The sequence below is a fragment of the Castor canadensis genome, chromosome 6, assembly GCF_047511655.1.
Source record: "Castor canadensis chromosome 6, mCasCan1.hap1v2, whole genome shotgun sequence".
NCBI lineage: Eukaryota > Metazoa > Chordata > Mammalia > Rodentia > Castoridae > Castor > Castor canadensis.
The window spans coordinates 44,597,907-44,605,037 of NC_133391.1; positions in this window are offsets into that span (position 1 = coordinate 44,597,907).

Here is a 7,131-nt window from a genome sequence, read left to right on the forward strand (position 1 = left end):
CCAAACCCTAGCCCTAACATTAATCCTAAACCTAAACCTAACCCTAAACCACACCTTAACCCTAAGCCTATCCCTACCCTTAACCCTAACCTAGACACAAAACATAGCACTAGACTTAACCCTAATGAGACCCTAACCCTAGCCATAGTCATAGGCCTAGTCCTAAACCTAATTCTAAACCTCTTGCTAACCCTAAGCCTAACCCTACCTTTAACACTAACCTTAACTGTAACTATAACCCTAACTCAAACCCTATCCCTAACCCAATCCTAAAACTACCCCAACCTTAACCTACACCTAACCCTAAACCTAACCCCACCCTTAACCCTAACCCTATCTATACCCTAACCCTAGCTCTAGAACTAGACCTATCCAAAGAATTAAACCTTACCAAAACCCTACTCTGATCCCCAACCCTAGTTCTAGAACTAGCCATTGCATTAGCCCTAGGCTAGTGCTAAAATGAACCATACCCTCCATCCCTAACCTGTGGAGAGGGATTATGAGAAGCCTATGAGAACTTGTCCTAAGCACAGTTGTGCTCAATGATTTACAGGCTGAGTTTGGCATGACCCCAGCTGCAGAAGAGAGGGAAGTGCAAAATGCAGCACAGGTGCTTTTCCTAAGTTGTTTATGTTCAGAGGAGTAGGAACACAGGTTTCTCTTGTTACAATGTCACGCCCTTCTGAGAACTGTTGCTCCACCTCCTTGTTTACTACTGGCTACAAAAGACTCACTGAAGGAGGACACCAGGTTTTTTGATGGGGGATGGATTGATTGTTGGGCTGCTTGCAAGAATGATGCTGCTGGTGGGCTGCTGAATTATGCTAGAGATTAGAGGAAACACGGGACAGTGCAAGTCTGAGCACCAAGGCTTTAAGAAAGCTAGAGAGAACATGGGACAGTGCAAATCTAAGGACTAAGACTTTAAGAGTTATGTTAACGCAGCTTTTAGGTGCAGCTGCTGTTGTTTGCAAGTCTGAGCACTGAGACTTTAAAGGGAACATGGGACTGTGCAAATCTGAGGGCAAAGACTTTAAGAGAGATTAAGGAAAACATGGGACAGTGTGAGTCTAAGGAAAGAGACTTTAAAGAACAGAAAAGAAGACTTTAGAAGTAAGGTTTAAAGAATAGAAAAGAAGAAAGACTTTAGACGCAAAACCTTAAAGAATAAAGATAGAGAAAAGAAGCAAAGCAAAGAGAAGTAAAAAAGCAACGAGGCTGTTGTGTCTTTTCATCCAAGTGCCCAGCACACCTGATCCCAGCTTTGTCTTCTACAGTTTGCCCTTTCTGCATCTCCTGTCTCTCCCCCCAGTTAGCCCAGTTCAGTCAGTAGTAAAAGGACCAAGAGAAAGCTCGCTCCACTAACACTAACCTTAGCCCAACACTAAACCTAACCCTAAACCTAGTTCTCACCCTAAATCTTTAAGCTTAACCTTAAACTTAACCTCCCCATTCCCCAATTCCTTCCCCTATGCCTAACTCAAACACTAACCATGGCCCTAATCCTGACACTAGCCCTCTCAAAAACCCCAACTCTAACCCTTACACTACTGCTAGCCCCCACCCCACCCCAACCCCTAATGCTAACCATAACCCTAACCATAAACCAAAGCCCTAACTCAAGACCTAGCAGTTCTAGGCCTAAACCATACCATAACCCTACCCCAAAACTACCACTACTCCTGATTTTTGCCCTATCACTATCCCTAATCTAATCCTAACCCTAATCTGAACCCTTCCCCTAACCCTAGCCCTAACCCTAGTCCTAGCCGTAACCCTAATACAACTGTAATCCTAATCCTAGACCTAGACCCAATCATACCCTTAGCCCTAGCCAAACCCTAACACAAATCCTAACCCTATCCCTAATCCTAACCCTCCCCCTAACCTTAACCATTACCCTAACACTAACTGTTGCTCTAATCCTAATTCTTGACCTAAACCTTATGCTAGCACTAATCATAACCCTAACACAACCCCTAACCCATATGCATAACCCTCCCCCATGTCCTAGCAATAGCCATAGACTTAGTGCTAAACTGATCCTTAACCATAGTCCTAAACCAAACCCTAGCCCTACACCAACCCAGGTATTTCCCTAATCCTAACCCTAACCCTGGCTCAAGCACTAGACCTAGCCCTAGCATTAGCACTAGCCCTAGTGCTAAACTGACCCCTAACAATAGCCCTAACCTTAACCTTAGCTCTCACCCAAAACTTAATTCTAACCCTAAAAGTACCCCTAAACTAGGGGTGACACTAACAGTCACTGTAATCCTAACTCTAGCTCTAACCATAATCCTAGCCATAATCATAACCCTAACCCAAACCAAAACACTAATGCTCACCCTAACCCAAATCCTAACCCTAAACCTAGCTTAGCCTTAGTCCTGACCTGAGTCCTAGCCCTAGCCCTATCCCTAGCCCTAGATCTAACCCAAACCCTAACCTAACCCTAACACTACCCTGAACCCTAAACTTAATCCTATCCTAACCCTAGCATAAACACTAACTTTTTAAAAATTGTTTATTCATTTATTCATATGTGCATACATTGTTTGGGCCATCTCTCACCCCTGCCCTCCACCTCCTCCCTCTCCCCCCAACCCCCTTGCTTCCAGGAAGAACCTGTTCTTTCCTCTTCTCCCATTTTGTTGTAGAGAAAATGTAAGTGATAATAAGAAAGACATAGCATTTTCACTAGCCTGAGATAAAGATAGCTATACAGAGAGATTCCTAGCATTGCTTCCATGCATATGTGTATTACAACTAAATTGATTCATCTCTACCAGACCTCTTCCCTATTTCCTGGGCACCTTCCCATAGTGGCCTCTGTCAGTTTAAGATTACTTTATTCACTGCTCTATAATGGGCACATCAAACACTTTCAAGTGTTCCTACCTTTCCATATTCCTCTTGTACACATTCTCCCCTTATCATGTGACCCACATCTAATAATATTACTGCATTTATTTTAGGTCTGAAGTCCACATACGAGGGAGAACATATGATTTTTTGGCCTTCTGAGCCTGGCTAACTTTGTTTGAGACGATGTTCTCCACTTCCATCCATTTACTTGGAAATGACAAAATTTCATTCTTCTTTGTGGCTGCGTAAAATTCTGTTGTGTATAAATACCACATTTTTAAAAAATTTTATTCATATGTGTATACAATGTTTGGGTCATTTCTTCCCCCTTGCCCCCTTCCCTCCCCCCCCCAACCTCCCAACCCCTTGCTACCAGGCAGAAACTATTTTGCCCTTATCTCTAATTTTGTTGAAGAGAGAGTATAAGAAATAATAGGAATGACCAAGGGTTTTTGCTAGTGGAGATAAGGATAGCTATACAGGGAGTTGACTCACATTGCTTTCCTGTGCATGTGTGTTACCTTCTAAGTTAATTCTTCTCGAACTAACCTTTTCTCTAGTTCCTGGTCCCTTTCTCCTATTGGCCTAAGTTGTTTTAAAGTATCTGCTTTAGTTTCTCTGCGTTGAGGGCAACAAATGCTATCTAGTTTTTGGGTGTCTTACCTATCCTCATACCTTCCTTGTGTGTTCTCGCTTTATCATGTGATGAAAGTCCAATCCCCTTGTTGTGTTTGCCCTTGATCTAATGTCCACATATGAGGGAGAACATGTGATTTTTGTTCTTTTGGGCCAGGCTAACCTCACTCAGAATGATGTTCTCCAGTTCCATCCATTTCCCTGCGAATGATAACATTTCATTCTTCTTCATGGCTGCATAAAATTCCACTGTATATAAATACCACATTTTCTTAATACATTCATCAGTAGTGGGGCATCTTGGCTGTTTCCATAACTTGGCTATTGTGAACAGTGCTGCAATAAACATGGGTGTGCAGGTGCCTCTGGAGTAACCTGTGTCACAGTCTTTTGGGCATATCCCTAAGAGTGGTATTGTTGGATCATAAAGTAAATCAATGTTTAGATTTTTAAGAAGCCTCCAAATTTTTTTCCAGAGTGGTTGTACTAGTTTACATTCCCACCAGCAGTGTAAGAGGGTTCCTTTTTCCCCAAATCCTCACCAACACCTGTTGTTAGTGGTGTTGCTAATGATGGCTATTCTAACAGGGGTGAGGTGGAATCTTAGTGTGGTTTTAATTTGCATTTCCTTTATTGCTAGGGTTGGTTAGCATTTTTTCATGTGTATTTTGGCCATTTGAATTTCTTCTTTTGAGAAAGTTCAGTTTAGTTCACTTGCCCATTTCTTTATTGGTTCATTAATTTGGGGGGAATTTAGTTTTTTGAGTTCCCTATATATTCTGGTTATCAGTCCTTTGTCTGATGTATAGCTGGCAAATATTTTCTCCCACTCTGTGGGTATTCTCTTCAGTTTAGAGACCATTTCTTTTGTTGAGCAGAAGCTTTTTAGTTTTATGAAGTCCCATTTATCTAAGCTATCTCTTAGTTGCTGAGCTGCTGGGGTTCCATTGAGAAAGTTCTTGCCTATACCTATTAATTCCAAGGTAAATACCACATTTTCTTAATCCATTCATCAGTAGTGGGGGATCTTGGCTGTTTCCATAACTTGGTTACTGTGAATAGTGCTGCAATAAACCTTTGCAGCAGGTGCCTTTGGAGTAACCTGAGTTGCATTCCTTTGGGTATTTCCCTAGGAGTGGTATTGCTGGATCATATGGCAGATCTATGTTTAGTTTTTTAAGAAACCTGCATATTGTTTTCCAGAGTGGCTGTACTAGCTTACATTCTGACCAGCAGTGTATGAGGGTTCCTTTTTCCCTGCATCCTTGCCAACATTTGTTGTTGGTAGTGTTTTTGATGATAGCTATTTTAACAGGGGTGAGATGGAATCTTAGTGTTGTTTTGATTAGCATTTCCTTTATGCCAGGGATGGTGAGCATTTTTTCATGTGTTTTTTTGCCATTTGTATTTCTTCCTCTGAAAAAGTTCTGTTTAGTCCAGTTTCCCACTTCTTTATTGGTTCATTGATTTGGGGGGACTTTAGTTTTTTGAGTTCCCTATGTACTCTGGTTATCAGTCCTTTGATGTATAGCCAGCGAATATTTTCTCCCACTGTGTGGGTGGTCTCTTCAGTTTAGAGAACATTTCTTTTGTTGTGCAGAGGCTTTTTAATTTTTTTGCAGTACAGGGGCTTGAACTCAGGGCATGCACTTGAGCCACTTCACCAGCTTTTTTTCTGTAAATGTTTTTTTCAAAATAGGGTCTTGCAGAACTATTTGCCTGGGCTGGCTTTGAACTGCAATCCTCTTGAGTAGCTAGGATGACAAGTGTGAGCCACCAGCACCCAGTGAAGTTTTTAAATTTTATGTAGTACTATTTGTCAATCCTTTCTCTTAGTTGCTGAGTCACTTGAGTTCTACCGAGGAAGTTCTTGCCTACACCTATTGCTTCCAGTGTATTCCCTGCGTTATCCTGTACTACCTTCAAGGTTTTAGGTCTGATATAAAGGTCTTTTGTGTTTCCAAATGAACTTTAGGGTAGATTTTTCAACCTCTGTGATGAATGTCATTGGGATTTTGATGGGAATTGTGTTGAACATGTAGATTGCTTTTGGTAGTATAGCCATTTTTACTATGTTGATTCTACCAATCCATGAGCACGGGAGATCTCTCTACTTCTGTAGTCTTCTTCAATCTCTTTCTTCAGAGGTTTGCAGTTCTCTTTGTAGAGGTCATTCACAACCTTCGTTAAGTTTACTCCTAGGTATTTGATTTTTTGAGGCTATTGTGAATAGAATTACTTTCATATATTCTTTCTCGATTTGTTCATTGTTGGTATATAGAAAAGCTAATGATTTTTGTAAGTTGATTTGGTATCCTGCCACCTTGCTGAAGCTGTTTATGGTGTCTAAGAGCTTTTGGGTAGAGTTTTTTGGGTCTTTGAGGTATAGGATCATATCATCTGCAAATAGGGATATTTTGACAATTTCTTTACCTATTTGTATTCCTTTTATTTCTTTTTCTTGCCTAATTGCTCTGGCTAGAAATTCTAGGACTGTGTTGAATAGAAGTGGGGATAGTGGGCACCCTTGACTCATTCCTGATTTTAGGGGAAATGGTTTCAGTTTTTCTCCATTAAGTATGATGTTGGCTATAGGTTTGTCATGTGTAGCCTTTATTATGTTGAGGTACTTTCCTTCTCTTTTTAAATTGTTTTATTATTCATATGTGCATACAAGGCTTGGGTCATTTCTCCCCCCTGCCCCCACCCCCTCCCTTACCACCCACTCCACCCCCTCCCTCTCTTCCCCACCCCCTCAATACCCGGCAGAAACTATTTTGCCCTTATCTCTAATTTTGTTGAAGAGACAGTATAAGCAATAATAGGAAGGAACAAGTGTTTTTGCTGGTTGAGATAAGGATAGCTATACAGGGAGTTGACTCACATTAATTTCCTGTGCGTGTGTGTTACCTTCTAGGTTAATTCTTTTTGATCTCACCTTTTCTCTAGTTCCTGGTCCCCTTTTCCTATTGGCCTCAGTTGCTTTTAAGGTATCTGTTTTAGTTTCTCTGTGTTAAGGGCAACAAATGCTAGCTAATTTTTTAGGTGTTTTACCTATCCTCACCTCTCCCTTGTATGCTCTCGCTTTTATCATGTGCTCAAAGTCCAATCCCCTTGTTGTGTTTGCTCTTGATCTAATGTCCACATATGAGGCAGAACATACGATTTTTGGCCTTTTGGGCCAGGCTAACCTCACTCAGAATGATGTTCTCCAATTCCATCCATTTACCAGCGAATGATAACATTTCGTTCTTCTTCATGGCTGCATAAAATTCCATTGTGTATAGATACCACATTTTCTTAATACATTCGTCAGTAGTGGGGCATCTTGGCTGTTTCCATAACTTGGCTATTGTGAACAGTGCTGCAATAAACATGGGTGTGCAGGTGCCTTGGAGTAACCTGTGTCACAGTCTTTTGGGCATATCCCCAAGAGTGGTATTGCTGGATCAAATGGTAGATCAATGTTTAGCTTTTTAAGTAGCCTCCAAATTTTTTTCCAGAGTGGTTGTACTAGTTCACATTCCCACCAACAGTGTAAGAGGGTTCCTTTTTCATCACATCCTCGCCAACACCTGTTTGTGGTGGTGTTGCTGATGATGGCTATTCTAACAGGGGTGAGGT